The sequence below is a fragment of the Ambystoma mexicanum genome, chromosome 8 (assembly GCF_040938575.1).
Source record: "Ambystoma mexicanum isolate Mex_15411 chromosome 8, UKY_AmexF1_1, whole genome shotgun sequence".
Taxonomy (NCBI): domain Eukaryota; kingdom Metazoa; phylum Chordata; class Amphibia; order Caudata; family Ambystomatidae; genus Ambystoma; species Ambystoma mexicanum.
Window position 1 is genome coordinate 928,784,357 of NC_090929.1, and position 17,611 is coordinate 928,801,967.

Consider the following 17,611-nt stretch of genomic DNA (forward strand, 5'->3'; position numbering starts at 1 on the left):
AAACAGGATTTAAACATATTACAGACCACTATACCAGAATGATGCCCCTGTGCGATGAATTAGGGCCAACAACTCTAAACATTGTTTGAAGATAATAACTACCCAACACTCAGGCATAGTTAACCCCAAGAATACAGCTCAAGCAGCTGTAGCCAATGCATTTGTCATCACACTCCAATCCAAACTGCAGGCTAGGTTGAAAATGATATGCTCCTGGTAGCAAATTAAAATGCTGTAGGAACTTGCGACCATGTTGAACTATTTTGTAATTTGCCAAGAAGGAAAGAAAAACAACATAGAATACAAGTTTTGATTCATTGCTGTTATCGATTCTCCAGGGTTATGGTAACCCTTTGGGAAGAGGAGTTTTTAAAGGAAGCTTACCAAGGAAATGATGGGGCAGAGGAAAATATGCCCAATGAGAAAGACACCTAGAGCATACTGGAGACCTCTCAGATCCAATGGTTTGTAATTGTTGTATTAGAGTGGGCCACTTGTAGAAATCATCTCCTTATAGATCACACCAAAATAATCTGCCACCACTCCTGGAATAGGAAACATTGCCTAACCCAAACACATTCAGGTTTACACAAAGTAAACTAACATCTTCACAGTGAGATAGAGAATAAAACGGAGGTTTCCTCAGAGAAGACCTCTGGATCCCTGAAGACCAAGACTGATCACTTGTGCAGTGAGAATTTAGTGGACAGAGTATTTCATGTTTATTTTCCAGAGGAGTTTGTAGGCCAACAGTTTGCTCTGACTGCTTTCCAAATGTTTTCATATCCTGTAAGCCTGTCACTGCAGTGTGCATCTCGATTAACCCAGCACCACACCATGTTCCAGAACGGTTGCTCATCACCCTGTGACCCATCACTGATGCACTGATGACTATTTGTTAAGCCGTTCAGCTCCAGTGAACCTGATAGGTACGGATTGGCTTAATAAAGTTCATTGCTCAATTGACTGCACACCAGGCACGTCTTTTTGGATAACTCGAGTAGGAACACTTATGCAGTGTTGGTTGCAGATTGCACACACTGAGCCTGCCAAACGTGAAGGCACATTTTGGGGCCCCGACTTAAAAGGGTTACTGAGCACAGTCCTTGATACTCATTACTCAACTCATGACAATGAAATAGGATGTTTTAGAAATGATGAGCCAATATAGATAAAAGAAGATACCTAAAAAAGATGAGATAGTATTCCACAATACTCATTGCACCCAGAAACTGAAGAAGGGATAGCACAGGTTAGAGAGTGACTGCTAAACGAGTTATTATAGTTCCCACATGTAGCTTGTGTTATACCACAATACTTCCACTCAAGAGACCAGGGCGATAGACATACACATTCATTGAGGATTTGGAAGCCATCAATGCGGTATTTCCAATCCTATCAACTATAATATCTGGTATTCCTCCAACTGCCTCTCCTTTCACAGTTGCAGATGATTGTTCTAAAGGTTCTCCACTCTATAAAACCTTAACAATGCCTCCACAGGATGCTTTGCATGTTCTTTTGCCATTCAAATACGCAGTTGTTGATAGAGTTGTTTATGTGTGCACATACAAGAAATATTTGAACCATAAACCTATGTTGCTCATTATAAATAATAATGCACATTCACTTGCTAACCTAAGTGCCTTATTGGCTGCGGCAATCCAACACAGCCATGAATTATTTGCTGAAATCAGAGCCTTAAAACATCAAAATTAGCAGAAAGCTGTAGTTACTGCCCTGTTGCTTTGAGAGCATTATTTGCTTGTAATCTCTTTTCGTAAAACCAGTGCCATAGCTCTTTGTGAGAATATAATTTTGAAATAGCTCAAAAGAACATTTGCTGAACGTCTCAATTAGACTCCCCATTCGGCTTTATGTTTGTGCAGAGAAAATACATCACGGATGAAATGATGATAGCAACAACCCTCCCACTCAGCTATGAATATGTGATTCAGGAGTAGGAAGAAGTTTTTTTACATCATGTAAACATACATATGCACAAATATATAATAGCTAGCGACACGAGTGGCAGAAAACTAGCTAGAGCAGATAACCACTCATTTCATAAAATAACTTTCAGCTGTGAGATTAAATCAAACTCTAGTTGTAGTATCAACAAAATAGTGTCTCATAAAGTTCAAGGCTATATTTGTAAGTCCATGGGCAAACTGCAGCTGTCCATAGTTTTACCATGGTCAAACACAGACTTCCAATGGATGGACATGTGTGTTTTTATCACCTTAGTAAATGGTGATTGTCTCAGGGATTTATCACATGTATTGATGGTCAAATGTTGCCCATGGCAATGTGGACATCATGTGGTTATCCATCATCCTGAAGAGTTTGTATAACCATGAATAAACCTGGATAGACATGCACATTTAGATTACTTGCCATGTTCATTCATTTTTCATGTATCCTGTTGATTGTAGATAATGTGTTGTTTTAAACTGTGTATGTCAGTGACTAGCAATATATGCCCGAAAACATCATGAATCATGAATGTTGCATACATTATGTTTGTGGCTGAAACAACTGTCCCTACTAAAACATTAACCACCCCCCACCCACAAGCCCCCAAGCCCCCAGAAGTACAATCATATATCCTTCAAGCTAACAATAAGTTAAAAAGCAGGCATTATGCCAAAACATAGACAATAGACTTTTAACAATATATGAGTTTTTCCTGTTGAATAACTGGCTTAGAACAGGTCAACACATCTAAAGGACCCTAACTATATTAGGATGACTTTAATTACATGTAAAGTGTAAACATCTCAACATTGTTAGATGTAAATACGTGTTCACTAACTGTTACATGATTGCAAGCATTATTGAGGGAATGAAAACATAACTCGTTGTAATTGTACATAGAATTGTGGGTATGGAAATTGAGGAAGCCTAAAAGAAAAGCATGTACAGTTCTCTATAATGCTACCACAGGTCACATGTCACTAATGTTCCCAAGTTTGCATGCAATATACGCATCTTGTTCTTTGGGGTCTGAAGAGCAGCCAGTGGAATTGTATTGTTAACAGAAATGCAAGTTTTTTTCCAGGAGAAAATTAGATGAGTGAAATCAAATATCTATGTCCATCGATCACGGACAGACTATGATTGAATTGCATTTTTTACAACAAAGCCTGAGCCTTATGAAAATGGAGAGCCGTGGTCTGTTCGTACTTACACTTTACATGGACAGAGTGAATGGACGTCAAGACCATGATTCATGGGCAAACCATGGAAAAATACCATGAACCACATTCAGGGACAGAACAGGGAAACCATGCTTGTACATGGATAGCTCTTATATCCACAATAGCAGGGACAACTGAAGAAATAGGAAAGCATGGTCCATTCATTATTTAATGCGGATGAGCCAAATAAAGCAACCATTAACATCATTAACAGCATTTTAGTGGGCTTGGAGACACAGTGAATGGTGCCCGGATTGACAAACAAACAGCAGCACTAAGCCACCGGGGAAGCTATTTAGGGGAATCCAATAGTATGAGGTGTACCTCTGCAATTGCACTGCTAACCCCTGTTCTTCCTCTAGAACCCCTGGTCACAGAGGCAGTGCAGGCCACAGCAGGTCTGGTAGCTAGCTCATCAAGATCATTCTATGAAGCTAGGGTCAATGTGATGTGCTTTATTTTTCAAAGGTTTTCATTTACGCTACCATGCTGAATGAATTGAATGAACAGAGACTGCTGCTGTTGCTGTTTCATGCTTTCCACTACAAAAGAAATTGGTCGAGGTTGAGAGACTATGCTGTGAGCTGGGCCATGGGCTGTGTATCCAATCTGGTGCTTGTTTTGCCTCTCCTTGCTTCAGTTTCTAATCTACCAAGCAACTATCCCCCCTGCAGGCACATCTAAGGTTGCTGTGAGCAAGGTTCTAGCACTCCTACCAGTGATATAGTGGGCTGAAATCTGAAATGCCCTCTCTCCTTTGAACCCTAGTTGGTGGCTTTTGTAAACCTGAAGTAAATGTAATATAATGAGGGAGTGTGAGGGATGCCAATAGCCTACACCTGCCTCTAATACATTGAGTTTTCTTACTCCAGTGTTCACAACGTTCTGGCATTTACCTGTCTGCCCTGCCACTGTCTTGAATGCACCTTCTAGGTACCCTTTCCTGTCTATACGTGTGACCTGCTACTGCCCTTTGTGTGCTTGCTCTGTACCCATATTATGCACCCCTTCTTGCTGCGCCTCTGCTGGGCATCCTACCCTTTCCCTGTGTGTCTCTCTTGGTTAGCCTGACATATGTGACTTGTCCTGAAACCATCTCTTTGGAAGCCTGTCCCTTCCGTTGCAATTTTTATGGTGGTGCACCATGACATAAGTATCTTTCTATTTGTGACCTGGTCCTTACTTTCCAGTTCACACTGTAGCTTATTCCAAAAGCTTCAACTTACTATGTGCTTGAACTGGTCGTTCTGTAGAATGTTTTATAGATAATAAAGATGAGGCCTAGTGTGAATAAAATGACAAAGGCATTCCTGGCAAGAGCAAGTTAAATACGATGTATCAGCTGTGGTGCTTCTTAGGGATTTCTGGTTCTTACTTGCAATCAAGTTAAAACGAGATACCAGACCACCAGGGGGCTCAGACAGGATGGCTGCCTGAGCCTATGTCTCCTTCTTCAGGCTTCAGAGAAGGGCTTTAAACACAATCAAAAATAACTTTGAGAACGTCAGACCTCATGGTTCTGGTGTTGATGGACTCCAACTCCTTTGGGTAAACTAAGAAAACAAACCACAGCCTTAAACAGGGCAAATGGAACTTGCAAAGAGTCCCCACGCATTGCAGCATGGCTGACTTAAAATGGAGGAGTAGTGTTGCAGCCCACTCTGACAGCGAACCTTGTCCCCAACACTTTCCTCAATTCTGCCGAAGAAGGAGAGCGGACCCACGGCCCCTGTGTAGAACTGCCAGCATCGTATGACAAGACCTGCAACCTCCGGTAAGGGGATTGGAGGGGCAGGGGATCAACGGCTGCAGGGCAAAGAGTGAATGGGGCAGAGTCCCAGCCCAGCATGCGCTCCCTAAGCCCACACCAGGATATGTGGTCCGCGGGACGGCAGTCATCGGTATCTGGACACAGGAGCAGCAACTGTTGGAACAAAAGCTCCACTTCCAAGCTCCGTCACACCTCTATGCAAGAATAGGAGTGGGATCAAAGCTTGTAGGAATAACTTGCGCATGTGAAGAGGGAAGAAGAGATGTCTGGATTATGGAATATTGGTTGAGGAAGAGACAGGAGTTAACCAACTATAAGATTGCAGAGCTAGATAGCTGGCTTTTAGCAGATGGAAGACCAGTCCCTGAGCCCTGTCCATTGAGAATAAGGAAGGCAGAACAGTCCCTAGAGGGATGACCATCCAATATTCAGTGACTAATTCCAAAAAGGCCAACAGAATTGGGGGTTGCTGACAGGATGATGTCTGGTCAACTGGTTCCCTCCTGGTTTTCCCAAAATCAGAAGTTGCATCTCAAAAGGTAAATCAAATGTAACCTCTACCCATTCCCTTAAATCATCCAACTTATTTCAGGGTACAATATGGGAAGGTAGAAAGACATGGGCATGCAAAGCGGGTGCAATGTGAGAGTAGCGACACAGGTGTTAATACACGTATGTTCTATGTTCCTTCTATATATCAAATACAAATTAAAATGCTATAGCAAACTAAATTCAAAACTGAAAAATGCTGTCTGTCACATTAAAAGAGGATTGCCTTTGTAAAGTTACATATTAGTTGTTAATATAGTTAGTTCTTTAACTCAGTGTGAGTCACAGTGCATGTTTATATGGAGGTTGTTATGAATGAAAGTGGATGCCTTTGTGGACTTCTAATAGCGAGATTCTCTTCTGTTTATTTATTAATATAATACACCCAAACAAACGGCTTTTTATGAACTTAAAACCACCACAAAATAAATCAACAATTTTCTCGACCGAATAATTCATACAGTACTATTAGATATCTAAAATGATCACCTAGAACATATTTGGATAATGCTGTATAAACTTTCCAACCATGAATGCTCCAGAGCAGAGCAGGAAATACCCAGCAGTTTTAAACTGTTCTGGCAGAAGTGTCAAACAGCTATATTATTTTTTTTTAAAAAAATCCATAATCTGGGTAGATGGTATATTATGGTGATATTATAACCTTCCTTGTTTTGCTGCCATCATTTATAAGGAGTTTGTTGCATATAGGAGCCTGCCCCTGCTGACAACAGAGACCTGCATTTAAGCTTGGTTGAAACCATATAAGAGCACAAACAGTGTTTTGCAGACTCAATTTCTCTAGAATCACAGTCTGCAGACAGAATATTTTTTAGCCATTGCCAGTCTAGAGCCAAGGGAATCTAAAGTGTCTTCTAACCTAAATGTAATTCTCAAGTAGTACGTATGTAAAAAAAGAGTTGGGGAATTCCTTTAAATAAAGACCAGACTTGGTGGATGTAATAAACCTTGTACGTATGTGTAGCTTTTGATGCCAAGTTAACACATTTCTACTTAACTTTCTAATTCAATCAGGTATTGCCTTATCTGCCGTTTACATCTGTTTCTGAAGAAGTTAGACGGATTCAGTTCTAGAAATGTATTCCATTTTGTAACTAGCTTAACTATGGCAGCACATTTAAGGTTCTTTTTATATGACTAAATATTGAGGGCACCACCTCGGCTTGTCCTCCAGACCGCCAAGGACAGTGAACCACAGCCAAGAACCAACTGTCCATCCATACCCTCTGAACATTGCCTTGAAAATGACCCCTGACGGTTGAAAAACATGTTGGCACCCACAAAACCAACAACTTCTTACTCTTTATTAGAGAGCACATGCTCTCATTCTAATTATAGTATATGGCGTGAGGGTGAAGCATTTTCAAACCCCAATTGGCAGTTATATTATGTGGCACACTCTACTGAGGACCTCTGCAGAGAACAATGATATTTTTTTTGAGGCCATGCTCTTGCCTAATATAAAAACCATGATATTTGTTGTTGATATATTAACTTGAGGTTGTAGGTTTCGGCAATGAACTGTAGGAGATTGAATAGTGCCTGTAAATCCATGTTTAATAAGGAGAAACAGGTCCCCGGCAGAGTATTTTGAATGAGTGCCCACGTGGCGCCAGACACCTCTGCAACAGGACCTCAACTGGGCTTTCTTTAAAGTTCAAACACACAGATACAACGTTATTTTCTGTTTCTGATTTCTTGATTTCAAAATGGAGCTACTTACAACCTTGGGCTAAACACAGTTCAGTTTTGTATCAGCTTCCTCCGACTCACCGGCTCTGCTGAACCCATTGGCTTCTCTGATCTCTGGAGTCAAGAATAGTACCATGGTAGCCAGCTTGCCTCTCTGGCTGTGTTATCAGTGCGGGAGGCCCCTGTGTGCTGTTGACATCTGTTGTTCTGCACGCCATCTGCAACTCACAGTCTTGCAATTTCCCTTTTCGAGGTTTCCCGGGTCTGAGTCGAAAAGGGCAAGGGTAATCCCCCATTTGTCGTCCTTCCAGGTCTTGCTGCCTTTCTTCTCTGTTTGAACTGCCGGTTTGGTGTAGCTGTCTCCTGATGCGTTCAGCCTTGCTCAAAGTGTGCTTTTGTGCTCCGCCTTTTATCCCTGTGGGGAAGGTAAAGGGCCATCTGGTGTGCGTGATTATTGTTAATTGCATGACTCTGCCTGACCCATGTGTTGGGACATGTCAGGTAAACGGTTCTGGTGTTAGTGCCTTGTCTGTTTCCATGTAAGAAAGTGTACTGTGGGAAAAGGTGGGGAGGGTGTAAAGCTTCTAAATATCCTACATGGTGCACACCTCAACCCTCTGTGTACCACTTCCACTCTGCAAAGACCCCCTGCCCAGGCCATCCTCCCCCAATGGTCCAGCCCCAGGAACTGGATCCAATATAAATGGCTGTGTCCTGGCCACCTGAATGTCAGATCTCCAGGGACTAGCGCGTGAGACACCTTCAGGTTTCTCACAATTGTCACCATTAGACACACAAATCAAAATATACTCACTGAACACTGATACACCGACAGCAAGCATGCAACGGCCCTACACCATAAATCGCATCAGCCAACCTTTCCTTTCCACCATAACACTTGAAATGCTCCCTTCCCTACTTGTGAAACACATGTCCTCTAGGCCATATGGGCAAGTCAATGAAAGTAATGCCACCATGCCTACCTCAAACAACCCCCAACATGACACAAAACCCATGAACACATGTACAGATGAAGTGCCATGCCAACCACAGCAATCATTTTAGAAACACCCATGCACTCAGGTACAAAAATGACCAACATGCATGTTATGCAAAGCATGGATGTAGCCAAGCAACAGATGTGAATGACAAAGACATCAAACATGTGCAACTCCAAAAATGGCATCTCTCCATATCTAACATTGTCCACATATGTACTTTGGCCATGAATGCATCAAACTAAGCATCAGACACACATGAAGCATGCACAAGCATGTACAAACAAAAGCTGCACACGGACAAAGAGAAAGCAAACAGCGGTGTTGAATAACAAAATTAAACTGTAGCGATGCAAAACTATGCACAAGAATGCAAAAAATGGTTGCTTAAAAAATAAATATCACTAAAGGAAACTTGCAACTAGTGACCTTTATACAGGAGTCAGCAGGCTAGTCCATGCCATTCTCTGAAAATGCCTCAGCCAAGGCGCATTCACGCGCTGCATCCGCCTCCTGCAGGAAGGCCTCCATTGTTTCCTGGAGGGCTTGCATGGACTCCATCATCCCACACTCAATCTCATTCACTCCCCTGCAAGAATCCCCCAGGATGGCAGCCTGTTTCTAAACCAGCCTCTCTTCAACATCAGCCCTAGACCTAGCTATTGAAGCATCATTTGCGCACTGCCTCTCTTCCTCCTGGTGCCTCACAAACTGCTCTTGGGCCAACACCAGTTCCTGCAGGCGCTGTTGTGTCCCTTGCCTCACTTGTACCAGGTGTGCACAAACCTGCCTTCTCTTTCTTAAATGCCAGCCATGATTTGCCTCCTCACTGTCAACATCTGCTGGCTGGCAATGTGTCTGCAGCACAGGTTCTCCTTCTGACTTGAAGACAGTCTGCATTGGGAGAGTACAGAACTTGCACTGCCCTCAAGTGCCTGATGTTTCTCCAAAGCCTGTTCCCCTGTTGGTTGCTGAGAAGACTCAGTGGCTACCTCATCTGCCATGAAACTGACTTCCACCCACAGAAGGGGCACAGGCACATCTAGACTAGTCAATAGTGGGACAGGGACAAAGGAGGTCAGGGTGGCAACTGGCAAGGCGGCCTCAGTTGAGGATGACTGGGCCCAGATGAGGAGGAGGAGCAGGGGGCCAATGCATTGGCCTGTCCAGTGAGACAACCACAAAGCAGTGCTCCTGCCAGTTGGGACAAGAGGCAGCCCATTTACCTGTGATGCTCTACACAGCATCATGCTTGCAACCTCAAGCCACCCATCAGCAGTGGCAGCACTGCATCCCCATGGCCACATCGGCTGGAAGTGCAGCCCCTGTCTGGGTGGAGGCACAAGTGAAGGTTGGTAGTGCTGCAGCACATAACCCTGGGACTGAAGCTTGTACTGATCCCTCCATGGTGGACTGCAGAGCCTCATGTCCCAGAGCCAGGTGTGCAGCCTGCACATCCTCCCCAGGACCCAACCTGACACTGTGGGCAGGTCTGCAATGGCCTCCTCCTACTCCTTCTCCTCCCCCATCAACCCAAATATCTCCAATGAGGACTCCATGGTTTTGGGACCCTTTGTGGTGACATCACCACCATCTTTTCCAACTCCTGGTAATGTGTCCAGCAGAATCCTGGGAATCCTACTCAGCAGCATTGCTGGATGTATGGGATGTTCCCCAGGCACATCACCCTCAGAAGTGGTGGAAACAACTGGACATGCACCTGTGTCTGGCAGCCTTGTCCCTTGGTTGCAGCTCCTCAGCACAGCTTGCATCCTCTTCTCCAGCCACAGTAACTGTCGAAAAGGAAACAAAGAACATAGGAATCAATCACTACTGAAAATGAATGCATGTGTACTCTCCTCAAAAGTATTAGTAGCATGCTGTCAGCATGGGTCAACTAATAACTTCGGCACACATATGTAAGCCCATGCTATGAAATCAGCATGAATCCATTCCCACAAGTGAAATCAAAATGACCAGTCGCAATGATGCGAAATGCACATGTGAACATTGCACATTGATGTGTGCAGCATACATATGGCAACAACTCATTTCACACCACAATACCAATGAAGCAGTGACCCCAGTGTATACAACATGCAAGGGTATGGAAAGGAGACATGGCCACATGTGTCCGTAGCAGCATAGGCACATCACCATCCAACCAAAACTTGCAACATGGATGCCTCCTGACAGTGCACCCGTTGCTGAGGATCAAGCAGCAATGCAGTTGTTCCCAAGACCAACACCAAAAAAATGCCATGATGACATACCATGTATGGCCCCATTTAGTGGCCTGACAGGTCACAATTTCGTTCCAGATAGTCAAATGCACTAAATTGCAATTGACACACATCCATACACATGTGTCAGTCTCAGCTGCTGAGTGTGGATGATGCAATCATCTTATACAATTGAACAACCCATAGAGGAGGAGTGCATGAATGTACCTCATTTGCCCGTAACATCTCAATCTGGTAACTGTTACTGCCTGAGGCATTTCTGTCAGCATCTCACATTGCATGCACACAAGCTGACAGAGCTAATCCCTACACTGGTCCAGTTCACAGTTGTGTGCCATCACATATTCACACTCTAATCATGAGGCTGCATGACAGTGAAGACATGTCCAACACGCATGCTGTGAAAAGAACCAACATGCTCAATTCATCCATATCCATGCAGGATACACACATTCTGTGGGAATGTCCACCCTCTGAGTACTCATCAGCAGCTTGGATCATTACCTGCAGGTCAAGGACCCAGGCATGGACGATTTAGTTTATCCTGTCCAAGACCCCGAGTTGAAGGGGTGACACCCGAGGGTGGCGTCAAGGGTGCACCCCAACAGAAGCACCTCCCTCGAGGGCCACCTTTGCCTTCACCTTGCTCCAGATCCTGAGGTTGTCCCACCACTCCTTACCAGTGTTACACTGTATGGACTTCCACCCCTATGCTTTGATGGCAGCCATGATATCACCCAGATATGCTGATGCCAACACATCCCAAGCTACTTCTGCACATCGAAGAGGACATCATAATGGGCCAGGACCTGCTCAACCAGAATGCCAACCTCTGCAGCAGTGAAGTTGACACTTGTCAGTGTCATCTTGGGGATGCTGGTCGATATTCCGGAAATGGTCCTCCTGAGGCTGGTGGGGTGAAGCTTGGCCCTGACGTTGTGGGTTGTGTGTCTGTGATGGTGATTTTGAGGTGTGGAAGTCCTAATATGGCAGATGAGGTGGTCACAGAGCCTGACAGAATATCTACAGGCGAACAGGCTGGGGGGAATACCAGGCACTCCAAGGCAGTGCAAGTTGCCAAGGGCCAGTGACACACACCCAGGCAGCAGGAGAGGTTGAGGTTTGGAGGCAAAATATGGCCGGAGAAGGAAAGATATGGCAGAAGGCAGGAGTAACATGATGGAGCAGATGTCTCCCGTTCATGAACAACGCAGCAGTGTGAAAATCAGACTAAGGGCCCAATGCATGTAATTTACGCACCTATGCACGTAATGCTGTATATGACATGCCTTCCCTTATATACGCAGAGGCAGAGACAGTCAGGGGGTGCAACACGCATTTCCTCCAGTGTGCAGAGGCGTATACATTTAGGGTGTGCAACATACATTTCCTGTCATGCACAGAGGTTGAGACATTTAGGTGGTGCAACATGCATTTCCTAGCATCTGAGAGGCAAAGACATTAGATTTTTTTTAATTTTATTATTTTTTATTTTTAGTGAATTAGCCATATATTCAGCATCATAAAAAAAATGTTTTCACAATTAATGGCTTTTTACACTTTTTACAAAAAACAGTTTGGTACAACAACATTTCAGCTGAATCAACACAACAAAAGGAAAAAAAAAGAAAAATTAAATGACATAAAAAACAAGGAGATAAAAAATTCCTTGACATTATCATACACTAGATAAGAACAAGCTGAGAGAATAAAAAAAACAATATATAAATCTAAACCCACTTGCCCTTAATGAACCAGAAATGTATTTACACATATCATAATTGTATATAGTTGTTCACATTAGGGATCACCCCCCCCCTAAGTTTAGCTCTTTAAGAACTTCAACTACTTTAAATGTTAAAAAAGTTTCCTCACCAGATGATAATCGCTCCCAGAATATATCTGAGTTCAACCACCTAACATCATGTACAAATCTCTGAAATCTGGATACTCTCAATGCGCACGTACCTGGGCATTTAGAAAGTAAATGGAGAAGAGACTGAGTTTCCTTATTCACACATTTATTACAACTGCTATTTGGAACTTCCTCCCTGTATCTTATTGACAGCATTTCTCGTGTGGGAAGTAGATTCAGTCTGAATCTCAAGAAAGTTGATCTAGATGACCAATTTAAAATGCGGCAAAAACATAGCAGTTTGGTTATGAGAAGCAGAGAGTTTAGCCTGCCTCATTTTGTCCATCGTCCTAATCCAGTCTGCTCGCTGGATACACATTTTGACTTTCATAGAGTTCTGCAGAAGTAATTCTACTGACCAATCCAAATTAGGCAGTATTTCTTGACATTTTGCCTGCAATTTGTTGAGGAAGGGATTACCTCCTCTCTACCTCATCAATGCTGCATCCTCATATTATTAACATTCAGGAGAGTCTAAAATTTACCTCAGCATTGAGACCAATTTCCACTCCATGATTGCCTTCAAAAAGGTTAGACCCAGTTCATATCTCAGACACCTAATAGTAACACAGTTAGGCAAGTTCATTGGTTTCTTTAGCAGTTTGGCCTCTATTTTGTCCCTGTCTATAATAAAAGATAGGGGATTAGAATCCAAACCAAAGACAATGACCGGAACTACTTTGCCTATGTAGAACTTAATCATAGGCAAGATTGAAAACCTACAGAACTCATAAAGAATTTTCTTCATCTGTGCTCCCAAATTAAGTGCCTTCAGTTCAATTGTTTCAACGATGTGACCCATAGTCGGGAAAGATTCAATGCTAGCCCGTAGGTAGGTGATCTCATTAACTAATTCAATGATCCGTTTTTCCAACACCCAGGTGAATGAGTTAAATATCCTTTTTGGATGTTTAAATAGAAGGATTTTAGATTTTTCTGGATTAATTCTCAAGTCATTACACTTGGCATAATCTGCTAAAGCCGATAGTAGGTGCTGAAGACCCACTCGTGTGTGGTCCAAGACCACCACATCATCGGCATAGGCCAGCCAACTGGTTTTCAAATCTCTGATTTTAGGAGACGCCAGGCCCCTATCTTGCAGCATAAACTCAAATCTGCAATAAAAAGAATAGGAAAGGGGCGATCAGACACCCCTGCCGGGCCCCTCTTTTGATCTCAATTGGGTTTAACAGTGCACCAGCTCTCGAGAGCCTAACTTGCATTAAAGTATTATGATGGAGTTCAATGAGAACAGACAAGAGGTGCGGCAGGACCTCCGTGGCTTTCACTTTTTTCCAAACCAAATTTCTATTGATTGTGTCGAACGCCTGGGAGAGATCGATCCAGCCTCCAACCAAATTTCTATTGATTGTGTCGAACGCCTGGGAAAGATCGATCCAGCCTCCAAATAGGGGCAATCCACCTTTCCCCCTAGAATGCGCACTTAGACAGCTTAATAGCAGTCCATTAAGGGAGGTTGAAAGCCCCCTTCGAAAACAAGACTGTTGTTTTAGAATAATGCCTTTAGACTTTGCCCAAGACTCTATTGCAGCCAAAATGAAACCTACACACATCTTACTGTCCGCATCCTACAAAGAAATCGGAGGATAATTAGAGGCAGCCAGGAAATCCCCTCTTTTGTTCTTTTGTATTTATCGGAATCATCACCAAAGATCTACAGGATTCTGTGAATTTATTAGTCATCAGGGAAATAGCTTGAATTGATGCTGCTAGCATCCCTACTATCCTAGCTAGAACTCTGATCGATATTGTCTGCTTGCTCAAGCAGTCCCTGATCTCTTTCTTGATATGTTTTATTTTCCAGGCCGGCAGCTCCAGAATCGTTTTCCTGGTGTCCAGGATGAAGCCCAGGAAGTCTAATCTCTGCGCTGGCGTTGTGTCTGATTTCTCTAGGTTCACTGGAAATCCTAGTGATGAAAGGAGGTCTCAAACCCATGCGGTCTGGTATAACAGCATCTCTCGATACTTTGCTAGAAACAGAAGGTTGTCTAGGTATATGATCATCCGGATCCTTTTCTCTCGGATCGCTGATGCTTCTGGTCTCATGAGCTTGGTAAAAGCCAAAGGCACTGAAAATAGCCCGAATGACATCGTTTTGAATTGCCAGTATTGGCCGCTCCAGCAAAAAGCCAGGAAACTCCTAAATTCCACTTGTACTGGGACTGTACGGTATGCATCCTTTAGATCTATCCTTATTAATCAGTCCCCCTCTGTTAGGGTGTCCCTCAGCTGGTGTATCCCTTCCATCTTGAAGTGGGGGTATACAATCCAGTCGTTCAACTCTTTCAAAGTTATGACTGGTCGAACTTTCTATTTTCTGTGGAATAGAAGCATTGATCTCACATATTTGGCACTATTTTGCACCTTTCTATGGATCCTTTCAGTTCTAGTTAACAGAGCACATGGTGTAGCCTGTCCTGTTCTACTTGTGTTAGCTGTATCTCCTGGGTCAACTCTCTTGTATGGGCTCTTGAATGAATTCTAGCTGCAGACCTCTGACGGTTTGCAAAACCCAAGCATGGTTGGAAAGCATGCGCTAGTTCGCCCAAAACCGTTGTGTTCTCCCTCCCACTGGAGGATAGTTTGGGGCTCTCACCTGGGGTAAAGCTCTGACAACGGTCTGCTCCTCTGCAACCTCTCGGGAATTGACCATTGGCTGGAAAGAAGGGGTCCTGTTGCTTATTCTACCAGTATTGGGCTGGTGTATTCTGGGGCCTTCTGCCTCCTTGAAAGTGACCGGCTGCTCGACACCGATAGCGGCCACTCCCAGGAAAGACTCTGCCCGGAAAGATCTTGCGTAATGATGCTTGGGCTCCAGAGATGCATAGGTGCCCATGAACCTGCCCATCTCTTTACCAAAGTTCTCCCCAAAGAGCAGGCCATCCACCGCCTCTCCGGCTTCCTATGAAGCTAGATCGCTCAGTTTGGTGTCTATCTTAAGTAGTAGCACTCTCCTCCGCTCTGTGTCTAGTTCGCTAAGGTTTTCCATGTCGATCTCTTCCTCGGTATCTCTGGCTCTCTCGGCCAGATCCATTATTTGTGCCAGAGGCTTGAATATGTCCAGCAATTTCTCCTGACAGCTCCTCCACGACCTGTCTATTCCTTTGCGGGTGTCCTTGCTGTGACGCTGGAAATGCATCGGAGGGACCGGGGCTCGGTATCCTTGTCCTTTACTGCTTTTTATCATATGTCCTGTCGTGTTTTCCACGCAGAAGTTCATGTGGGACTCCTGGTGGTGCAGCTCTCTCTTTTGGTTTGGTGTACAGACCCATGGGATACTCTTATGGCACCTATGGTTGGGGGTACAACCCTGTGTCCCTAGTGTATGTTTGTGGGCACCTTTGTGTGGCCCACAGAGCAGGGCATGGGCTGGTGGCAGCTCCATGCTGAATTTGACCAGTGCTCTGAGTATCCTCCATTTTGGGATACCCATGACCTGCCATTGGAATCAGTTGATTCCTGATAGGAAACAAGATGGCCCCTGTGGCCTCTTGCGTTCTATTGCCTGTTACCTTGCTTTCCCAAAGCCCTGGGAAGCCCTGACTCTGTCCCTTCCCCCCGACTAGCTGGTGGGTGGAAGTTCCATATATGGTGTTGTAGTGAGGTCCAGGCAGACTGGCTGGAGTCTTCCCAGTGACTGTATGTTGTGGGTACACCCTGTGGGTGGGACCGGGGTGAATGGAGTGTGTGACCAATATGCACTTCTTGTTGTGAATGTCTGGTTTGTGGTGTTTGACACAATGACTGAGACAGACATGCCCGAAACTGGTATGAATGCAGTGTGGAAGCGTTGAATGGCTGGGTACTTGTCCCAATACACATAACTTGTTGTGAGTGTCTGGAGAGAAGTGAATGACCTGAATGCACTATGCACCTGATTGGCTGCCTGCCTGCAAGAATGCCTTTCTGACTGATTGGTAGCCTGAGTGTGACCCAGCAGAATGAATGGGAGATCAACTAGTATATCTGGGGGCCTCTGACTGCTAGAATTCGTGTTCAGAAGTGTTCAGAAGCTGAAGTCCAAACTACGAAGAGTAACTGGAGTGAAACTGAAGCTTGACCTTGAAGCCCTGCTGGAGGAGACGAATTGCTGTTGCTCTCCTTCATCAATCTGAAAGTAGCTGTGTCTCCAAGGACTGACCCAGAGAGGACCTGGTAAGGTGTCCTCTTCCCGAGCTATGAGCGACCATTGTGCACCAGCTGATCTTTGCCAAAGCTCCCTGGTAGACAGTCCTACGACAGACTGCCGACCGGAGACGGGGACTGTCGCGGAATCCCAAAGAGAAGCGCCCGGACTGTTGTCCACCATTGTCGATGACCGCCATCGCTGACCGGAGCCGCTGTGCTCCCGTTGCCTAAGAACTTTTGATTTACGGATGACCTCGTCCGCACCACCGCTTGCCTTATCCCACTGCAGAAGGTCAGGCCGTCAGCGCGCCCAGGAGCATCCGCCGGTGGGTTTCCCGCCACCCAAAGACCACAGAGATGCCGACAACTTGAAGCCCTTGCTGGGTCACAGTTCTTCAAACTCTTTGCGGTCCTGAACTATTAACACTGAGGTGCCCCGCACACCTCTTCCTTGCAGGACGTTTACGCTTCCCCGTCGATGAGCACCGCTAGGAAAGAAGCTGCCATTTCACCGTCGTAGTTCATCCTGTTCTCTGTCAGACGTTCGCCGACCCTTGACTCCTGCTTTAAAGGGAGAGCACTCAAGAAGGGCCATTGATTCCCCAACGAGGAATGCTACAACACCAGGTACTTTTGGGTTGCTGAACTATTGGAAAGTCTCTTGTGAACAATATATGGACTGGGCTTGTGATATATCTTTATTCATCGGGTTGCCCAGGTGGGGTGATCTTCACACAGAGCTGTGTCTAGGTAGCAGGGCCAGTATTCTGCCTATTGTTCTAACCAACTGCTTTCCTCTTATATCTATTGTTGTTTTCCTATATGAACTGATTTGTGTGACATTTAACTGTACAGTTGATTCACTTTAAAAAGATTGAATAGTAATTGTGGTACCATGTAGAACTGTATATATTTGCCATTAAAGATAAATGAGTACAAAGTCAGTTATCGTGATATTGTACATAACCTTGAATATTAATTATATAAAGATTGTGTTTTAACTAATACAGTGTGCGGACATTCCTTTGTGGATGCTTGGGGACTACACTGTACTTAAGAACCAGCCTGCATCA